Source organism: Zalophus californianus, chromosome 4 (genome assembly GCF_009762305.2).
Source record: "Zalophus californianus isolate mZalCal1 chromosome 4, mZalCal1.pri.v2, whole genome shotgun sequence".
Classification (NCBI taxonomy): domain Eukaryota; kingdom Metazoa; phylum Chordata; class Mammalia; order Carnivora; family Otariidae; genus Zalophus; species Zalophus californianus.
The window spans coordinates 14742579-14761534 of NC_045598.1; the positions used below are offsets into that span (position 1 = coordinate 14742579).

Genomic DNA, 18956 nt, shown 5'->3' on the forward strand with positions numbered 1-18956 from the left:
GACTCTCTCACGGTGGAACCATCAATTCTCAGGCTTCTGACTAAGGTCATGTGTCTTGGACCCCACATGACATCTCTGCTTCTTTCACCCCTTCCTTGCCCCACTGCATCTGCCCACTGTCCCTGTGGCCCCCTCAGACTCCACCCTCCTTAGGCAGAGAGTCCAGAAAAAGGATGGGTCTTCTGCCCTGGATGTCGCCTGATGTGTGGTGAAGGAGGCAGGGAGGAGAGACCGAGTCGGACAGACCTGGACTTGAATTTTGGTTCTCCCATTTGCTGTGTGGCCTTGGGCAAGTTACTTCACCTCTCTGGGCTTGTTTTTGGCATGAGGAGGAACATAGCATCTACCTCCCAGTGTGTGGCTCAGAGCAAGTGAGCATGGCCTTCCTCCAGGCCCTGAGTGAAGTGCCCGACACGCAGTGAGGGCTTGAAAAGGCCAACGAGGTGTGATGGAAAGTTCCCAGGCAGTGGAGTCTGACGGGCATGGGTTTGAATCCATTCACCTCACCTCCTACCATGTGTCCTTGGGCGAGTCACTCCCACTCTCTAAACTGCAGTGCCCCTGTTGCGCTGGGATAAAGACCCTTTTCTCGGGGTTTTACAAGGACTAAATGAGATGCGCAGGTGGAGGCCTGCTGGCTCCGTTCTGTTCTCCCGGAGCATGTACCTTTTCAGCCAGGGACTCCTTAACTCTAAACTCCAAGTTAGATTTCACAGACTCTCCTGGCAGACCTCTTGCTTCCAGATCTACTTGTCCTTGATACTATAAGCCTCTGGTTCTCTGGGTGGTCCAACTTTGTATCCCAGAGGCCAGACCTCTAGTCTGATGCCTCCTGGAGCTGTACCGAAAAGCCTAGCATTTTCCTTTGTGGCTTTGGCATGACCAAGGGCAGGAGGTGATGGCTCGGGGCTCTAGGGCTAGACAGGCATGGCCAAAGGTCTTGGCAGATAGCCTGCCCATGACCAAAGTAACTCAAGCCATCTGCTTGGCTGCACCATGGCCTGGGCAGGGGATGGCGGGGGGTGGGGGGGGTGGGGGGGGTGGTTCCTTCCCTGATGGATCCACAGCTTGGACTTGTGGGGGGACAAGAAGATGTAGAGGGAGCCAGCTCTGCTCTGGTCCCAGGGAGAGGGGCCCCAGGGCCATGGCAGGCCCGGCACAGTGCTGAAGGGCCCGGAGGCAGCCCTGCTCCCTCAAGGAGGGGCTGCCCGCAAGCCTGTTATCACTGACCAGGCCCTTCCCATCAGCCCCAGCAGGAATTAGCAGAGGCTGCTAAGTGGCCTCCCGCGTCCTCCAGTGCTCCAGAGGAGGGGGGGAGAAGGGGTGAGGGGGGGGAGCAGCATCAGCGGTGTGCGCATGGGGTGATTGTCATGGTTACGTTCTGACAAAACAGATAGCTCTGCTTGCTGCAGGCCGCCTAAGCGGCCACCGCCATGTGGGCATCCCTCAAGCCGGCTGCCAGGGCGCTGGGCACTGGGCTTGGGCACTGGAGCCCAGCCCTGGGCGCCCCCTCCAGCAACTCTGTGTGCGGGGAGGCCAGCTCTGGGGCTGTGGACCAAGGGAGTATTTGCCCAGACACGTGTTGCTTCTGGGGCAGGTAAGGGCTGGTCCAGCGTGTGGGGGGATGAGGGGCCGGCTGCTGGGCTGCCCCGGGTGTGTGTCCGGAAGGGCGCGCACGGCGGGGTAGGCATGATGAATTCGGGTGTCTCTGTGTGCTACTGGCTGCGCGAGTGTGTGTGTCTGTGTGCGTCAGGATGTGCACAAGGCGTGTTTGCATGAGGGGCGGGGGTCAGAGGAAGATGGGGCTCGGGCTGTTCCAGCACTAGAAGTGAGAGCTATTACTACCACATGTTGCTGCTGGAATCCTCCTCCCTCCCTCTCTCTCTCTCTCTCTCTCTCATCCTCTCTCTCTCCCTTGCGCCCTCCCTCTCTCTCTCTCTCCCCACTCCTAGCCCCACTCTCCCTCTCTCTGGAGCTCTCTGTCTATTTCTCTCTCCTTTTCCATGTGCGATTCTCCCTGCAGCTCCTTCTCTCCGTGTCTCTCCTCTGTCTCTTCCTCCCCCCTGCCCTCCATCCCAGCCACCTGTTTCCGCCGTCTCCGGGGCCCCATCATCTCTTGCCTGTCCTCCGGAGCCCGGGGGCTGTCAGGAGCTCTGCAGGCTGTCCAGCCCTGGCTGCCTGGCTCGTGCTTGCTGCCCTCCAGGTGCCCAGCGTGTGACTGTCCCCCTCGCCACCGGCTGAGTGCGGCACATGTCCCCCGCCTCCTGCCAGGTAAGCAGGGCTCCAGGACGGAGAAGGGGTCCTGCGGGCGGTGGGAGGTGGGCAGTGGGAGGTGGGCAGGCGTGGGGGACTTGGCCCCGAGTGCGGCAGTGCTGTCTGCTAACACGTCAAGCCCCGCCGGAGCCCTGTCATTATATCTCCTGCAGCCCCAACAGTTCCGTCCGACGCGACACTCCCTCCGCACCACCGCACAGCAGCGGAGGCTTGGTGGAGGCTTGGTGGGTTGGAGGCCAGAGGCTTCCCCTCCTCTTCTCCCCCTGCAACAGCAACAGGCGCCTTCCTGTGTCTCTGTTCCTACTCCTCTTTCTTTCTTTTTCTTTCTTTCTTTCTTTCTTTCTTTCTTTCTTTCTTTCTTTCTTTCTTTCTTTCTTTCTTTCTTTTTCTTTTTCTTTCTTTCTTTCTTTCTTCTTTCTTTCTTTTCCTTCCTTCCTTCTTTCCTTCCTTCTTTCTTTTCTTTTCTTTTCTTCTCTTTTCTTTTTTCTTTTTCTTTCGTTCTAGAAGTCTTTAGAGGAAGCAGAAGATTCTTCCTCTCCTCTGCTGGCATAGGAGCCTGATCCCTGGGTTCATTTGTCTGAACCCAGGCAGGTCCCGGGGAACTGGGCAGAGGCTCAGAGGGCACTGGATGAACTCCTGCCCTCCTGCCTAGGGTGGAGGGCACAGAGCATGGAGGCTCCCTTGGTTAGCTGGGCTTGGAGGGTGCTGAGCACGTGTGTATGTGGTGTACAGGATGTGTGTTGACAAGTGTATGGGGCATGTGTGTGCAGGGGTGTGTCCCTGAACAGTAGGGATATGTATGGTGAGCTCCATAAGTTGGTAAAGGGGAGGGGGGAATGGGGCAGTAGCACAAGTATAAATGTGTTCATGTATTTAGGGGTACTTGTGTGGGATGCCCTGTGCCTGTAGGGATTTAAGAGTGTGGGGCACATGCGTGTGTGCACGCACATGCACACATGCACGTGTACAGATGATTGTGGATTGAACCTGACCCAGAAGCTGCAGGGGAGGATCCCTGAGGCATCACCCAGGTCTGGTTAGTGTCCCCCTCCAGGAAGAGTGCAATTTTCCATCCAGCCCCACACAGCTTGTGATCTAGGGCCCAAGGTGAGATGGGCACTGTGTTCTGATGGGTGGACTGCAGACCCCACTGCTTTTTGGACATGAAACAGGCCAAGGTTCCCAGCCAGGGGGGTAGGTAACTAGGGGTCGTGGCCTTGCAGAAAATAGCATGAGGACCAACCCCAAATCCAGGCCAGACTAAGCTCTCAGTAGAGATTCCAGCCATTGGCCATTGGTTTGCTGGGGGGTGGAATGGGCTGTTAGTGAAGTCGTCCTGACCCAGAGGGAAGAAGCAACACTTCTGTGCCTGTTGGTGTCCCTCACCATACGCCACTTTGAGTGGGCACCTGCACTGGTCCCCTGGCCTCTCCTTCACCAACAAATGATGCTGACTGTGGTTCTGCAAGGGGCCAGCTCCATAGGGAAAGGAGACAGCCCTGGAAGAGTGAGGACAGTGGAGGAATCCCATCCAGGGCTCCAGGTCAGCCACTCCCCCAGGACCTTGACCTCAGGTTTCAAGCTGTCCTTTCTGCTGGGTGAGTGCATCCCTTCTAGCACCTTCTGGCCGAGTCCCTCCATCTACATGGCCAAGGTAACCAAAGGCCAAGCCAACCTAGATTTCTCATGGTCTCACTAGCATCTCCAGTCTGGCAATGCCAAGTAGAGGGTCACCACAAACAAAATATCAACAGACTTTCCTACGGGCATTGGGAACAGCCCAGTGGGCTCAGTGAGCAAAGTGCCTCTAGGTCACCAGGGATGAACACATCCTGTCATGCCATTTAACCTCCTTTAAGAGAATGTGACCACTGGGCACTCCATCATTAAAACCCTGCCGGTGCTCTTGGGGGACACTTACCCAGGAGCATGGCTGACACGTGAAGCCTTCTGGGAGAAGGGGTTGGGATCAGAGGTGTTCAGGGTGGGGCTAAGAAGGCTTCCTGGAGAAGGTGGTGTTGGAGTGGGGACATGGAGGCAGCAATTAGGGGGGATGAGGTTATATGGATGGACAGAGAGGAGCAGGGGAGGGTTCATACGGACTGGAGGTATGAGTACAGGTTGGGAGGGGCAAGAGGTGAGCTCTTTGTCAGTGAGCATCAGGTAGGTCAGTTTGAATGAACAGACAAAGTAGGGTGGAAAGAGGGAAAAGCATGACAATCATCTGGGTACCTGGATGCCAGGTTCTGTACTGAGTATTGGGGTCCCTGTCCTCAAGGAGCTTGCTGTCTCCAGTAGGGAGATCAACATTAATCAACTAGCCAAGATTATGTAAAATAGTGCCCAGAAGAGCACCTGTACTTGAGGTCTGCCTGAGCTAGCCAAGAGGAGAATGCAATGGGGTTTCTCTGGACCTGAGGCTCAGGGATGGGTCCAGGCTGGAGAGACACACTTGTGAAGTTGGCTGCTCATACACTGGAGCAGGGAAGGTGTCAACCACTTTGGGACAGCAGAGAAGGCCTGAGGTGGGCCCTTGAGGAATGTTTGCCTCCATGCCCAGTCACTTGCCTCATGGAGGGATGAGTCTGCCAAAGACACAGAAAAGGGGCAGCCGGAGGGAGGGATCAGTGCCTTGTATCTTCCCTGCCCTGGGTTGTCCCCTTGCCAGGGACCTTACCCCTGGTATTTTATTTAATCCTTCCATTATAGCTGATGAAACTGAGTCTTGGAGACCTCCAAGCACTAGGTTTAAGGTCACCTAGCAAATAGCAGAGCCATTGCACCAGAAATGAGGCAAGGGATGCTCCTGGGCGCATGCTACGTGCCTGGTGCCGGGACAGAAGAGGAATGAGAAAGGCCTCCGTGCCATCCCCTTGGAGATGTTAGAACCCTCATGGAGGGGGGTGGTTATAGCAGGGTACTGCTGTGGGGGCTCAGGGGAGGGAACCTCACACCAGATAAAGGGATCAGGGAAGTCTTCAGGGAGGAGGCAGGACTCAGGGCCCAGAGGACCAGGAGGTTTAGAAACTGACAGATGGGACAATGGTTTCTGGGTGGAGGGAAACGCATAAACAAGGACATGGATTTGGGGGCTCAAGGGGTCTAAAGAAAAACAAATGTACTTTTGTATTCCTGTACAAAATGCTTTGCCAGGAACATAGTGTTAAGAGGAGACGAGTAATATAGGATCAGGCAGAAGTGAATAGGTGGGTGACCATCAGGGAGGCTGATTTTTACATGAAGGAGCTAGGCTTCAGCCAAAGCTACTGGCAATCCTGAAGCAAGGAAGCATGGGTCAGATGGGGACCCCAGAAACACAAATTGACAAATTCACCTCTTGAATAGTCACTGGGATCTGGGGGGATCACAGTCCTTAGTTTGAAACTCTGTGCTAGATGTTGCACTGTGAATGTTCCTGAGTTCCGGGTGATCCTAGTACAAAGCTCCTCTCCTTCTTCCTGTAACCGCACTAGCAATCACACTGCTGGGCCCAGGACACAAAGTGTTTCCTTCCATGGGTGCCATTCTGGAGACAGTGAGGGACCCAGGGTCAAGACCGGCAGCTGGAGTGGATGCTCCCAGTACAGCCTAGAAAGGGGCCATGGGTGAGAGTGGCTGGAGGGCAGGGGATGGGTTCTCCTGGTTGGCCATGTATCTCCCCTGTTCCTTATTCAGATCCCATAATAGGGGTCTCAGTAATCATTATCTGAGACCCCACAGATGTGAGGTTGTAGGTTTTAAAAAAGTCACCCCAATAGAAGAACATTAATGAACTGACCACTTAAAAAGTAGTTCCCACCTGAACATCTCTCCTTGCTCAATGCCAGCATCCATCCCTGCCCATCACTTAATACCTACATCCATCAGGCTCTCTTTGGGTTTGGGGTGGTGTCAGCAACTGAATATACAATGCTGGAAGATCACAGAATGAAACCGAAATCTTGTGAAGGTTGTAGGATTCAATGAAGCCAACCAAAGGGGACATTGGAGGGCTCTTCTAATCACACACAAAGTCACAGATGAATGAGAACCCTGAAGAGGTAGACCAGTCACCAAGGGAAGAGGAAATTGGCGACAATGAGTTCATGATAGGAAACTTGAATCGTTACACTGTGACGGTGAAACAAGAAATGAAAAAAAAAAAAAGTCATATCATGCTAGCATATTATTTTGCACAAAAAAATTTATCTCCCCCAACCCAATCAATATTTGATTTGTTCTTTGTTCATTGAAAGGGTTAGCACATGGCTGCAATTATAATCTTGGTCCAATATAAGATTCTATTTTCATATTTTTAGTTTCACTTTTCAAAATAAAATCCCAATTGGAAACTTTTTTTTCACTTACTATTTCATGTGAAATTTTGGCCCCTAGCTTAAGTGGATTCACTTTGAATGGTCTTGTTCGGGTCCAATTATTGGGGTATATGGAGGTCATTCATTCATTTACTCAACATTTAATGAGCACCTGCTGATTGCCAGACACTCTTCTAAGCACTAGGGGCGATTGTCAACAAAATATACAAAAATCTCTGCCTTCATGGAGCTTATATTCTAGTGGACCCACCGGCCAAGCTCCCCTCCCCACCTCTTACCCCCTTCCCAGCATTGTGATTTCTGTCCCTGGACCATCATCTTTGCTCAGAGACCCAAACATTCATGGTTCCACTAGCCAAGTTAGATTAGATCGTGCTGCAGTAAAAAGCAGCAACATTTTCATTCTTGCTCTGCTGCACATCCGAAGCGGGTCATGCATATTGTCACATAACACAGTCGCTCTTAGATCCAGGATAACAGAGTCTCCTCGTGGACACATGTCCCCATGATCACAGTGGCAGGGAACAAGACATGGCTAAGCACACACCGGCTTTGAAAGCTTCCTCCTAGAAGTGACGCACCTCACTTCCTATCAGTTCATTGGCCAAAGCAAGACACACAGCCGTACCTTCTAGGGGACAGCCTACCAAGTGCCCAGAGGAGGAGAATTGGAAAGGTCTGCCCAACAGGGTGAAGATCACACGTGGACTTCTTTGGGACAGGGGCACCATAGTCTTTACGAGGATGCCAATAGAAAATGGGGGGAAGAGCAAGATGTACCTTGCATTGAATCCCCTCAGGCATCTCGGCCCCCAAGCCTAGCCACTGAATACCTTGTGGCCAGTGGAGTCATCTTCTGCCACCCTCAAGGCCAACCTAGCAATGCGGCTGGAGAGTCTTCATAGTGTCTTAGTTATCTCGGCCTGCTGTAATAAGAATACCCTAGACTGGGTAGTTTAAGCAGCAACTTACCTCTCACAGTTCTGGAGTCTGAGATCAGGGTGCCAGCATGGTTGACTTCCTGGTGAGAGTCCTCTTCCTGGTTTATAAACAGCTGGGCACCTTCTTGCTGTGTCCTTACGTGGTGGGGAGAGAGGGCTCTGACTTCGTCTTCTTTTCATATAATCCCATTGTGGGGCTCCACCCTCATGATTTCATCTACATCTAATTGCCTCCCAAAGGCCATCTCCAAATACCATCATTGTGGGGACTAGTGTTTCCACATATGAATTTGCGGGGACACTGACCTTCCGCCCATAGCATAGAGAACACGCTGCTGTAAGAGCTCCAATTCTTCTGTGTCCCTTCCCCACTGAGCCTCAGTCCCCGATCCTTAAAATGGGTATAATAATCTTTATTTTGCCCCAAATCCAGAGCTCCAATTAATTCATGGATGTGAAAGTGTATCATAAATCGCTCCATATGAGGCATGGATGCTCATTATTCATACTTTTGTGGAACAGTGGTAGATATGAAAGGGTAAATTGGTCAGAGACTAGAACCCCCTCACTACTTTGAATTCCATCATTTTCAATTCTTTGAACTTCGAAGTTTTTTCTAAGAGACTCCTCGAGAGCCCGTCGGGAGGTCTGACCTTGACCAGCTTTGGCCCTCAGCCCATCTTCCCCCACACAGGCCAGAGCTGCCCGCTCACCTTCAAAAGACAGCCCTCTCTCGTTCACATGGCTTCAGGTCGCCCCTGACCACCTCAGCTGAGTCGTATATACCTGTGCAGATGCGGGCAGCCCTGACTCCGGGCCAGGCGCTGTGCTTAGCGCTTCACACATATTGCTTTACCGCATCCTGATGACCCTCAAAGCAGGCCTGCTACCGTGCCCATTTTACAGATCAGAAAACTGAGCTCAGAGGTGAAGTGACTTGCCCTTGTCACTCAGAGGTACAAGTCAGAGCCTGGCTTCCAACCTAACTGTTGGGACTCCAGAGCCTGAGCTCTTGACCCTCAGGCTGGCTGACCAGGGGGACTCCGCTACTGGCCTCCTCTCTTCTTGTCACCAGCTGGTTGTCTTCTACTTTCTGTTGCTGACCACCCCACTCTGTATCTTGGACTCTAGGAGAAGGCTTTTGTCTTGCTTCTGAGCCTGTGAGGTATCGTTAGTATGGCTTCTACTGGCATGGTGACAGATGCAGAGGTACGGGAAGGAGACTGCCGGACTTCTAGTCCCACACCTATCACTGGCTAGCTTTGTGACCTTGGGCCAGTTTCTTAACCTCTCTTATGCGCACCCAGATCATCTGCAGAAAAAAAAAAAAAAAGAACGCATGAAAAAAGAAGTGCTATAAGCTCATGAGGAACCAGTGTACTAATCCACATAAACTGCTTAGCGCAGTGCCTGATTCGGTGACAGTTTGTTATAAGTGTCGGGAGCCTCTAAATCCTATCTCCTTAAGCCTGGTTGGCAGTGGGGACTCCATCTCCTGCACCCAGCTCCTTCCACTGCCTCCCCAGATTCCCTGCTAACCTTCAGCTGGCTCCTCAGCAGCTGGAGCCCTCCCAGGAAAAGGGACCCTGTAAAACCTCTTCTGAGTTTCTCCTGCACTGTTACCCCCTGAGACCCATTTGGAGGCCTCTCTGTGTGTCTGCAATGCTCTGTTTGCCTCTTAGCTCGGATGATTTCCCAGCGGGAGTTGCCTCAAATATGCTGACTCTATAGGAGGACAGCATGACGTGGATCCATCATTGCTGCTTGAAACTTGGAGAAGGAATGTCAGAGGGTGGGAGCCAGTGTGGTGTGGAACCTGGAGATTTTGCCCCAGTTGATGCCAGGGATGGCACCCTCTGAATAAGAGCAAGCAGGCTCTCGGGTGCCCTGATGGGGCCTTGGCACCTGGATTTGACTAGGAAGCAGCGGAAGGACACAGTGAACAACCTATGTTCTGGAGCCAGACGGCTAGGGTTCAAATCCTAACTGCACCACCAGCTTGCTGTGTGACCTTGAGATTTCTTTAACCTCTCTGGGCCTTGGTTTCCTCTGCTATAAAGTGAAGATGATCTGCTTCATAAGGTCTTCATGGGGCTTAAACGAGATAATCCCCTGGGGAACCCCAGAAACAGTGACACCTCTGAAAGTAGCCTAAAAGTCAGACATGTGGCCCCTTTAAAATGGAAACCTTAAGATGAGGAACCGTAGAGGGCGCCCGGGCGGCTCAGTCAGTTAAGCATCCGACACTTGATTTTGGCTGAGGTCATGATCTCAGGGTTGTGAGATCAAGTTCCAGATTGGGCTCTGTGTTCAGCGGGGAGTCTGCTAGAGGTTCTTTCTCTCCCTCTGCCCATCCCCCTGCTCATGCTCTCTCTCTCGCTCTCTCTCAAATAAATAAATAAATCTTAAAAAAAAAAAAAAGATGGGGAACCCATGCACATCTGTTCCTTAGAGCAGCTGGGAGCACTCAATTTCTTCTGGGTGGACCCTGGGCTTTCAACTTGGGAGAGAAGAGAGAGGATTAATTCTCCAGGCCCATCTCTTCATGTTGTTAGATAAAGATGCCAAGACTGGGTCAGAGTTGGGAGGTAACCCTCACCAGGTCACTGCAATAAGTATGGAGGGACCTTGTGGTTAACAGCTCAATCTCTGAAGCCAGAGTCCAAATCCCAACTCCATCACTTATGAGTGTATCACCTGAGCAAGAGATGCAAACTCTCTTGGCCTCAGTTTCTTCATCTGGAAAATGGGAATAATAGACTTGCCTCCTTCATAGGTTGTCCTGAGGTTTCCTGGGGCTGAAAGGCACTTAGAATATGCCCAGCAGATATTAATTGCTCGACATATCTTAGCGGTTAACTACTTTTATTTTTTTCCCAAGATTTCATTTATTTATTTATTTTGAGAGAGAGAGAGCGGAGAGAGGGGCAGAGGGAGAGAATCTCAAGCAGACTCCAGGTTGAGCACAGAGCCTGATGCAGGGCTCGGTCTCACCACCCTGAGATCATGATCTGATCCGAAATCAAGAGTCGGACGCTTAACCGACAGAGCCACCCAGGCGCCCCTAGCTGTTATTACTTCTAACGAGCTCTTTCAGCCACTCTTCTATGTGCTAACAAGGAATGAGACCGCTTCGGTCCCTACCCCCCAGGGCAAGGTGGACAAAGACAGATACTAAGCCAGCAATCCACCCGTCTTTGCGTCCCCCCAGGCGCACTGAGAACGGGATCCAAGTGGTGGGCACTGGCAGAGTGTGACGGCAGGGTCCCAGGCTGGGGCCCATACAGAGTGGTCGGCAGAGCCGGCACTCGGGCCTGGGGACCTTGTCCAGTGCCCTCGGCCCACGCAGCCTGTCTGTGCCATCTGAGGGCACAGCCTGTGTGGGGGAGCAGCCTCGCAGCAGGGCACAAACCGACCTGGGACCTCAGAGGAAGTTAAGGCAATGAATCTACACTTCAGCCAACCCCCAGGCTGGGTGCTGTGGGTAAGGGGGTCCCTGAGGTGGCTGGACAGCAGGTCTGGGGACCATGGGTGGCCATGACCACCGTGGGGAAAAGCCAAAAACACAGGTACCCAGATGCGGCCTGAGTTGGTGGGAGAGCAAGACCAGGAAGAAATCCCAGATAGGAAAGGAAGTGAAAGCCTTGCCAACATGAATTGAGGAGGTGGCCCTGGGGTAAGCAAGCCCTCAAGATGTGGTGTCTCGCTTGCAATCCTTGCAAGAGCCCAGGGGGGATAAACTGCCACTTTACATGCCCATTATACAGAAGGCAAAGCTGAGTTTCAAAGAAGTTGCTGCGAGAAAGAATCGACAGGAAAGAAGAAAGGCCATTTTCCGAAGCAGCCAAGTAGCTTCCTAGCCTGTCATTCCATCACTTCCAAGTGTTTGGGGAAAGCACAGGGCAAGGGTGTCTCTTCAATTTCCTAGAAGCCCCCCTGTGCAAGAGAGCAGTTCTAGAAGGCAAAGGACTGCGGGGGGGATTCTAAAACAGCCGTTCCCCAGGGCCATCCTCCCGTGAGCTCCTCAGCGCCCAGGGAGGCATGGACAAGGCTGAAGCCACAGGTGACCACTTAGTGCCTTTCCTGGGGCCACGGGGATGCTGCTGGCTCAGCGCAGGGGGCTCATCTTGCACGTGCGGCCCTGGAAAGATGGGTGCAAACTGCATTCATGTCAATGGAGTCCAATTTTCCCAGTGATGGGGTGGTTCATTTCCGAATGACCCTTGGTGGGCAGAGACCAATGCCCCCAGAGACCTCCCGGGGCCCCCAGGAAACAGGCATCTGTGCACCTGCCAACCAGCACTGCCTACGAGGACTCACAACACCTTGTCAATGGTGGACAACAGACAGTCTTCAGAAACCCGGCAGCCCTCATGCGGGGCTTGGAGGACGTGCAGTTTTCAATGTGACTGTGCTTCTTCCTCCCTCCTGTAGCAGGCCCACACGCAGCCTCTTAGCTGGAAGCTTCTGCCGCCGTGGGCGGCTTGGGCCTCAGCCACCTGCAGGGCTGGCGGACCTGGACATCCGCACTGGCCGGGCTCCAGGTCTCTCTCGGCAGTGCAGGCACGCCAAGCACTGAGCGGCCTGGGCATCTTCTGGCCTGATTACCCCCCAGTTCCCCACCCCAGAAGACTACATCTGTCCCTGGGATGGGATCCTACAGGCTTTGGGCTGAAATCGAGAGATTTCTCGCACTGTTAGCTGCTTTAAAGGAACCCATAGCCAAGGCCTATTCCCACCCCGATACATTCCAGCCTGTTCATTTATTCATTCATTCCCTCACTCATTCAATCACTGGACAAATGGAGCACCTGCCAGCATCCATTCAGGCCATCAGTGAGCACCGACTATGGGCCAGACAGTGGCGGGGGCGGGGGAGGGGCGGGCGGGGGGGGGGGCAGCCCTGGCCTCAAGGGCTGGGAGCTGATGGGGCAGGACACAAGGCCTCAGGGCAGAGTTCCTGTCCCTCGTGCTCGCCTCTGGGGCCCAGGCCCAGCACAGTCCCAGTACATGGGAGGCGCTCCTTCTACATCCGTTGAGTGGCGGGTGAGAGAGTGGGCGAGGACTTCACGGAGGTGGTGGCATTTGAGCTGGGCCTTAAAGGATGGGTGAGCGCTCCTCTGGGGGGCAGGGTTGGGGTCGGGACCGCTCAGAAGTAGCCTCAGAAGAGACGTGGAAGCAGGAAAATCAGGCTTATTTAGAGGAAGAGCAAGTGGTCTTGACTGGTTAGAGCATGGGGTGGATGGGGCAGAGGGGCAGGGCTCAGAAGCACAAATGTGGTCCCAACGGGGGAGGTAGAGAGAAGGAGACCAGAATGTGAGAACCCCAGAATTCTAGAAGCTTAGGACAATCAGGCCTGAGAACCTGCCCCAACTTTGAAGGGACTGTTGGTGTTGCTGTGTGTGTGGGGTGGTCCTTGAAGCACAGGTTCCCAGTGGGGGCATGAAAGCATGGACTTTCTGAACAGCTTGGTGACAAGGAAAAGGATTAGAACCCCCAGCCCAAGGCGAGTAGGCAGGGGGCAAGGTCCGTATTGCTTGGCGGGTTCATAGTCTGGCCCAGGTCTGGCTGAGACCACTCAGCTGGGGAGACCTGGCCGTGTGGACAGAGTCTGGGGGCATCTGGCCTGGAGGAAGGGGAGAGGTCTCCAGAATGGCGTTCCACATGGGGAAAGGAGGGCGGCTGGGCTGTCTCTGGGACAAAAAGTGAATTGGGGAGGAGAGGGGACAGGGCCCATTTCAGCAGCAAGGCCCGAATCAGAGGGCTTACTGAGGTGGGCTCTTGGGCAGGGACCTTCCCAGCTTCCCAAGGATCTTGCCAGCCGTGCCAACTTGGCATCTGTGCAAGCTCACCCAGCCCAGGAAGGGGCCCTTGGAAGAGAAGCCTCCAGCCCCATCCAGGACCCACTAGCTTCCTGCCCACTCGCTTGCAGGCATTCTGTCCTTTATCCATCCAGTTTCCAAGGAGGTGGGCACTGTCGTGGTCCCATTTTACAGATGTGAAAGCTAAGGCACAAAGAGGTTAAGTGACTTGCTCAAGGTCACACAGTATGGAAGGGGCAGAGCCCAGCTGAGGAGCTGGCCCAAGGCCACCAGGAAGTAGTCATCTAAGACTCTCACCCAGGTAGTGCTCCAGATTCTGGGACCTGGCTGCTAGCCACAAGCAAGTTTCCCCCCTCTCCTATCCCTTTCTGGCAAGCAGGCGGGAGGCCCCTCTCCTTGATGCCGAGACCCTGATGCAGGCATTCCCCAGCCTGTCGTGATGATGGAAGACAAGCAGGGTCCCCACTCTCTCTTCTCCTGGCTCCTTTCCTTTCCCTGGACGACATGGCCCCACATGACATCTAAACCAAGTCACACTGCCTGCTGCAGGTCCCCGTTGGCCCAGTCTGTTCTCAGCCTAGAGCCCTGCATCCCAGGCTGCTCCAAGACAACTGGGGCGCAGACCACAGCCTGCCCAGAGGCATCTTCTAGAGCCGGCGGCTGGGAGGAGGGGGTGGCGGTGTGCAGGGCTGGCTGAGCTCATGTGCTCAGAATCATAGCGGCAGCTCGAGGGGCATCACAGCTAGGGGAAGCCCCACGTCCTGAAGCCCACGCTCCCCAGGCTCCCGGGGCTCCCTCCTCCCTCCCTCTCCTGGGCTCAGCATGGACTGGGAAGCAGCTGGAGAAGGGGAAGGGTAGGCATTAGCTGGCAGCAGGCTGCTTCCTATCCCACCCAGCCTGACCATTCACCAACACACTTCCCGACGTCCCCCAGCACCTCATTTCCCTCACCCTATAGGGAGGGTGGGTGTGAGCATTAGCAATGCCTCTTAAAGCACTACAATCTGGTAGGGGCCCCATGTAGAGGTCCCCCTCTGAACGGAGCCCCGCGCAGGGAGCTGGGACCCAGGCACAGAAGGAGGGGCATCCACGTTCTTGCAGCGCCCGGAGTTGCCAAGCATCTCCGATGAGCAGTTATAGTGCTTCGGGTAACAGCTGTGACAGACAGGTGCTCAGAGGCTGTGGAAGCCCCGGGGGAGGGCATGTCTGATAGACCGGGGTGTCGGGGACGGGGGGGCTTCAGAGAGGAGGGAACAGTGAAACTGGACCTTGAAGGTTGAGCTGGACTTTGAAAGGCAGAGAAGGAGGCGATCATCCTCCCAGGAAAAGGCCCAAGGGTGAGAAAAAAGCTGTTCTGTTCAGGGCACGGTGAGAAGGTCAGGGTGTCTGGAACAAAGTGACCATGCAGAACGTGGCAGGAGGCGACACTGGACAGAGAAGGGGACCCAATGGGGACGAGCCCTGAATGCCATGCTGAGGGTTTAACTTGTCCCAACAGACAAGAGCAATGGGGAGCCATGACGCTCAGGGTAAAGATGGAGTGTGTGTGTGTGTGTGTGTGTGTGTGTGTGTGTGTGTGTGTGTGTGTGTGTCTGCGTGCACGCGTGCGTGCCTGAGGTGACAGAGTGAACTGGGAGGGACGCAGCCTGTAAGTTGAAGGACCAAGTCAGAGATGGTGGAGATGGTTCAGGGCAGGGTAAGGAAACAGCAGTGGTGGAAATGGAGAGATGAGGAAGAGAGCTCCTGGGGACTAATGTCACAGCTCGGGGGGCAGGTTCAGCAGGAGGCAGCACAGCCCCACAGCGAAGCAAACCCACGGACTCTGCAGTCCTTCTACCTGCGTCCAGCTCCCAGCCCCGTGAGCTACCGGCTGTGTGACCTTGGACAGCCTACCTCACCTCCCTGAGCTTGGTGTTTTCATCTATAAAACAGGGATGCTAGGAGTACCTACCCCAGAGGGCTGTTGCCAAGCTTTATAGATAAAGCCCGTGGAATGACGTTTCATTCATTTCAAAGAGAAATATTTATGGAGCATCTACTAGAACGGGCATTACCGTCTCGGTAGTGGGTATCCAGCGGAGGAACTGAAACCACCCCCGTGCCCTCGTTGCAGATGACCCTCTGGAGAGTTGGGGAGACACGTCAAACCAGAATATGCAGTGTGCCAGACGGTGACAAGTGCTTGGGAGAAATCAAGGGAAGAGGGCTCGGGAATGCTGAGAGTTGGTGATTTTTAGAGCGACCTACGTGACCGAGTGAGCGATTTTGGAGATGGAGCCCTCGGGGGTGGTGTCCCAAGCTCACGGCGTGGGAGTGCAAGTGGCAAGTGAGCTGGAGCGGGAGCAAAGGTTTCGGAGGGCCAGGGGGCAGGGGATAAAAGCTCAGGGAGTTGGACGCACCATCGCTATGGATGCTAAAGTCACCAGGCTGATGGCAGGGCTTGGGGAGCAGAGGAAGACGGGAGCCAGGTGCCAAGTGTTTGCTACAAGAAGGGTGTAACCGGGACCTTGGGAATGGCAAGCACCACGGAGAAGGGGTTTTATAGGCAGATTAAAAAAAAAAAAAAATGGTGGTCTTGGAGCAGCAGCTGAGACCAAGGAGGCACCTCCTGACTCTGAGGGATGACAAGGAGTCAGCCTTGGACAGGGACTCCTAGAGAACCCCAGCAGAGGCCCAGAATACAGGGCGCCCGCTCACTCCAGAGTGGTGGCCGCAGGAGGCACAGCGGGAGGCTCGGGGGGTGGGGGGTGGCCAGAAGCTGGCTCAGGGACACAGAATCACGGCATCCCCTGTGGACAGACCGTCTGTTAGAAGATGGTGGGACCCTGGTGCTGCCAGCGACCGTGTATTTGGACCCTTGACATAAACACTGTTATGAGAGCCTAATGGATTTAGCATCAGTATCTTCTCTGAGGAGCTGCCCTGGGCCTGGTGGTCAGAGAACATCTCTCCCTCAGCCGGGTGAATGAGGAACCCAGAAACTGCCAGCCTGGTGTTATGATTCATTCATTCATTCATTCATTCACTCATTTCACTGTGTATTTATTGGGCACCTAGTATGTGCCAGGCAAGTACTGGGTACCTTCTATACATTATTCGATGTGATCATGGTGCTGGTGAGGCGGGAGCCAGTGGCCTCTCCACTCGCCCTGCTTTGCAGACGAGGGCGCTGGCATCCAGGGACTAAAGCGCACCCACGTCAGGGAGTGAAGCAGTCAGTTATGCACCAGGACTCACGTCTGGGCTTGTCTGACCCCAGACAGGGCTCCCCGAAGGACAGGGATCGCTGGACATGTACAGGCTCTAGACCATCAAGAACAGTCTTGGTTTCACCCGTCACCCCGGGGACCTCCTATAACCTGGGTGTTTCCTAAGGCCTGGAGGCTACTCCAGCCAGGATGGTTGGAGAGAGGAGCCCAGCACCATTGGCTCTGGTTTCTACCTCTCACAGGGTTGGCCCTGGGCCGCTTCAGGGGAAAGTCCTATACAAGCACCCACTTACCCCTCTGTCCTTCCACGCCACCCCCCAAACTCTTGTGCAAAGCCAAATGCATCTCTCTTTGGGCCTCAGTGTCTCCGTCTACAAAACAATAATGTGCCTTATAAGGTGCTTGTGAGGATTAAGTGAAATGATACATGCATCCAGCACATTCCATGTTCAATAGATTCCAGTTGCCATTACTATTCCTCCCGCACTCCCCTTCCTCTGCTGCTAGATTGCTTGTAATCTCCTCAAGGACAGAGCTGTGTCTTATCTTCATATCCTCAGTGGTTAATTCGGGGCTTGGAATATAGGAAGTGCTTATCGGTGCTGGCTGAATTGATGAAAAATACGCATTGTTTAGGCTCCAAAGAATTTCAAGTTTACTCTTCCCAAGAAGGGAAGGTATTGATACTGTTAAAAGGTCGGTTCTGACAGGGGGGCCCACACCCTCCCCCACTTCCTGGGCAAGGTGCCCAAGGGGCGGGCCCCAGGGACAGTGTGGGAAGATGCCCCTTGGCCAAACTCCATCCCAGGATGGACTGAAGCTAAAGGCCAAGTTTGTCACCCATCTGGGCGCTGGGTCCCTGAAGCTGCATTCCTCAGTCAGCCTTCCAGCCAGGAGTGACCCAGGCTGAGGAGGAGGGAGGGAGGGAGTGTGGGTGGCAGCTGAGGTGGCTCAGGAAATGAACTCCGCCATCTTGTTCTGCCCCCTGGGAGCAGTTAGGCTTTGCTCAGCCACCAGGACAGAGAACACGCCTGAGAGAAGGCAGCTGGGGATACAGCAGTCCCCTCCCGGCTCCTTATCTGCTTCCTGCTGTCAGTCAGCCTGCCCAGATAAGGCAAGGCCGGGAGCTGTCTGGGCCGGAGGCCCAAGGGAGAACATAATTAAAAAGACACTGCCAGGCAGAGAGCGTGGGAGCACCAGAGGATCCTAGCAGGGCTCGAGGAGGATCTGGAGGGGATGACTTCCTTTCTTTGAGAAAAGGCAGAGTAAAAAGCACACATTGAACAACCTTGCAAATAACAGCAACAGGCTACCAGCCCACAGAAGCTTTGCCCAGCTCACGCTCCACAGGGAGGAAAACCTGGAGCGAACCCAACCTCAAATTTGTATTCCCCATCCTTTGACTTCGCTTCCCCTTCCCACCACACCCTTCAAGCACAGCGATGACCTGGGAGGGTCTCGGGAGCCCAAGAGACAATGGACACATCACTGCCCTGAGAAGTGCTCGGTCCATCCCTGGGGATCGACGACAGTCATCCATTCCCGTATTCATTTCATCAGCACTGAGGACACAACCAGGAGTGCACCCTGTAAGTGGGATGACAGACAGCCACAAACTAATCTCACACAACAAACTACACCCCTACGAACGGATGGAGGTGCTCTGAGGGAGAGGCTTGGCTCTGCGGGAGGCAGACGAACGGAGAACAGGAGGATGCTGGGCCCGGGGAGCGTGGCTTCCCCACGGGGTGACCCTCGGTTGACAATGAAGGACAAGGAGGAGATTACTAGCTACCAGTTTAAAAGTGGGTGGTGGGGTGAATGGTGCGACAAAGGTGGGAGATCACAAGACACGTTTGAGGAATGGACTGGAAGCTGGGAGAGCCGCCAAGGGCTGTGTGATGACGTGGGGACTGACCCACTGGAGAGGCCAGCTGGGCCAGACCACACAGACACCTAAAGGTTTCGGCCTTTACCCCAGGAACCGGTGGCGGGGGATGGAGACCGCTCTACTTGGTGCGTTGCTACGGGGGCCTGGCCACTGAGGAGAGGCTGGATGGGAGTGGGGGGGATGGTAGATTTAAGCGGCCAACGGGGAACTGCAGTCCAGATAGACAGGGCGGTGCCTGAGAGGCGGTGCCCGTGGCGGAGAATGGATAGGCGCCAGGGCGTTTGCAGAGATAAATCACAAGCCTTGGCCATGGACTGGGTATGGGGGGGAGGAGTGAAAAAGAGGCGGTGCCAGGAATGACTCCCGGCTTTGTGACCTGCACACCTGGAGGAATCAGGTGGCTCCTTTCACTTGAAGATCTTTTGGGGGTACTCCTTACTCCCCTCACAACCTGGCGGTGGTGGGTAGATTCATTCTAGATGCACTCAGAGAAGGAGGCATGT

The 18956-nt window shown here is 54.3% G+C and overlaps 1 protein-coding gene across 6 annotated transcripts in view; it reads left to right on the top strand.

Annotated features, from left to right (window-relative positions):
- Positions 1-12937: 12937 nt before the first annotated feature.
- Positions 12938-18956, top strand: part of VWA5B1 (von Willebrand factor A domain containing 5B1) — a 47800-nt gene continuing 41781 nt past the window's right edge. For 4 of the 6 annotated variants that reach the window (XM_035727237.1, XM_035727238.1, XM_035727236.1 and 1 more), the window contains exons 1-2: positions 14617-14690; positions 15467-15679. The gene's annotated coding sequence lies outside the window, so the exon portion shown is untranslated. Of the gene's footprint in view, positions 13038-14616; positions 14691-15466; positions 15680-18956 lie in introns of those variants that run through there. The other 2 variants (XM_035727235.1, XM_035727234.1) reach the window with 2 other exon arrangements.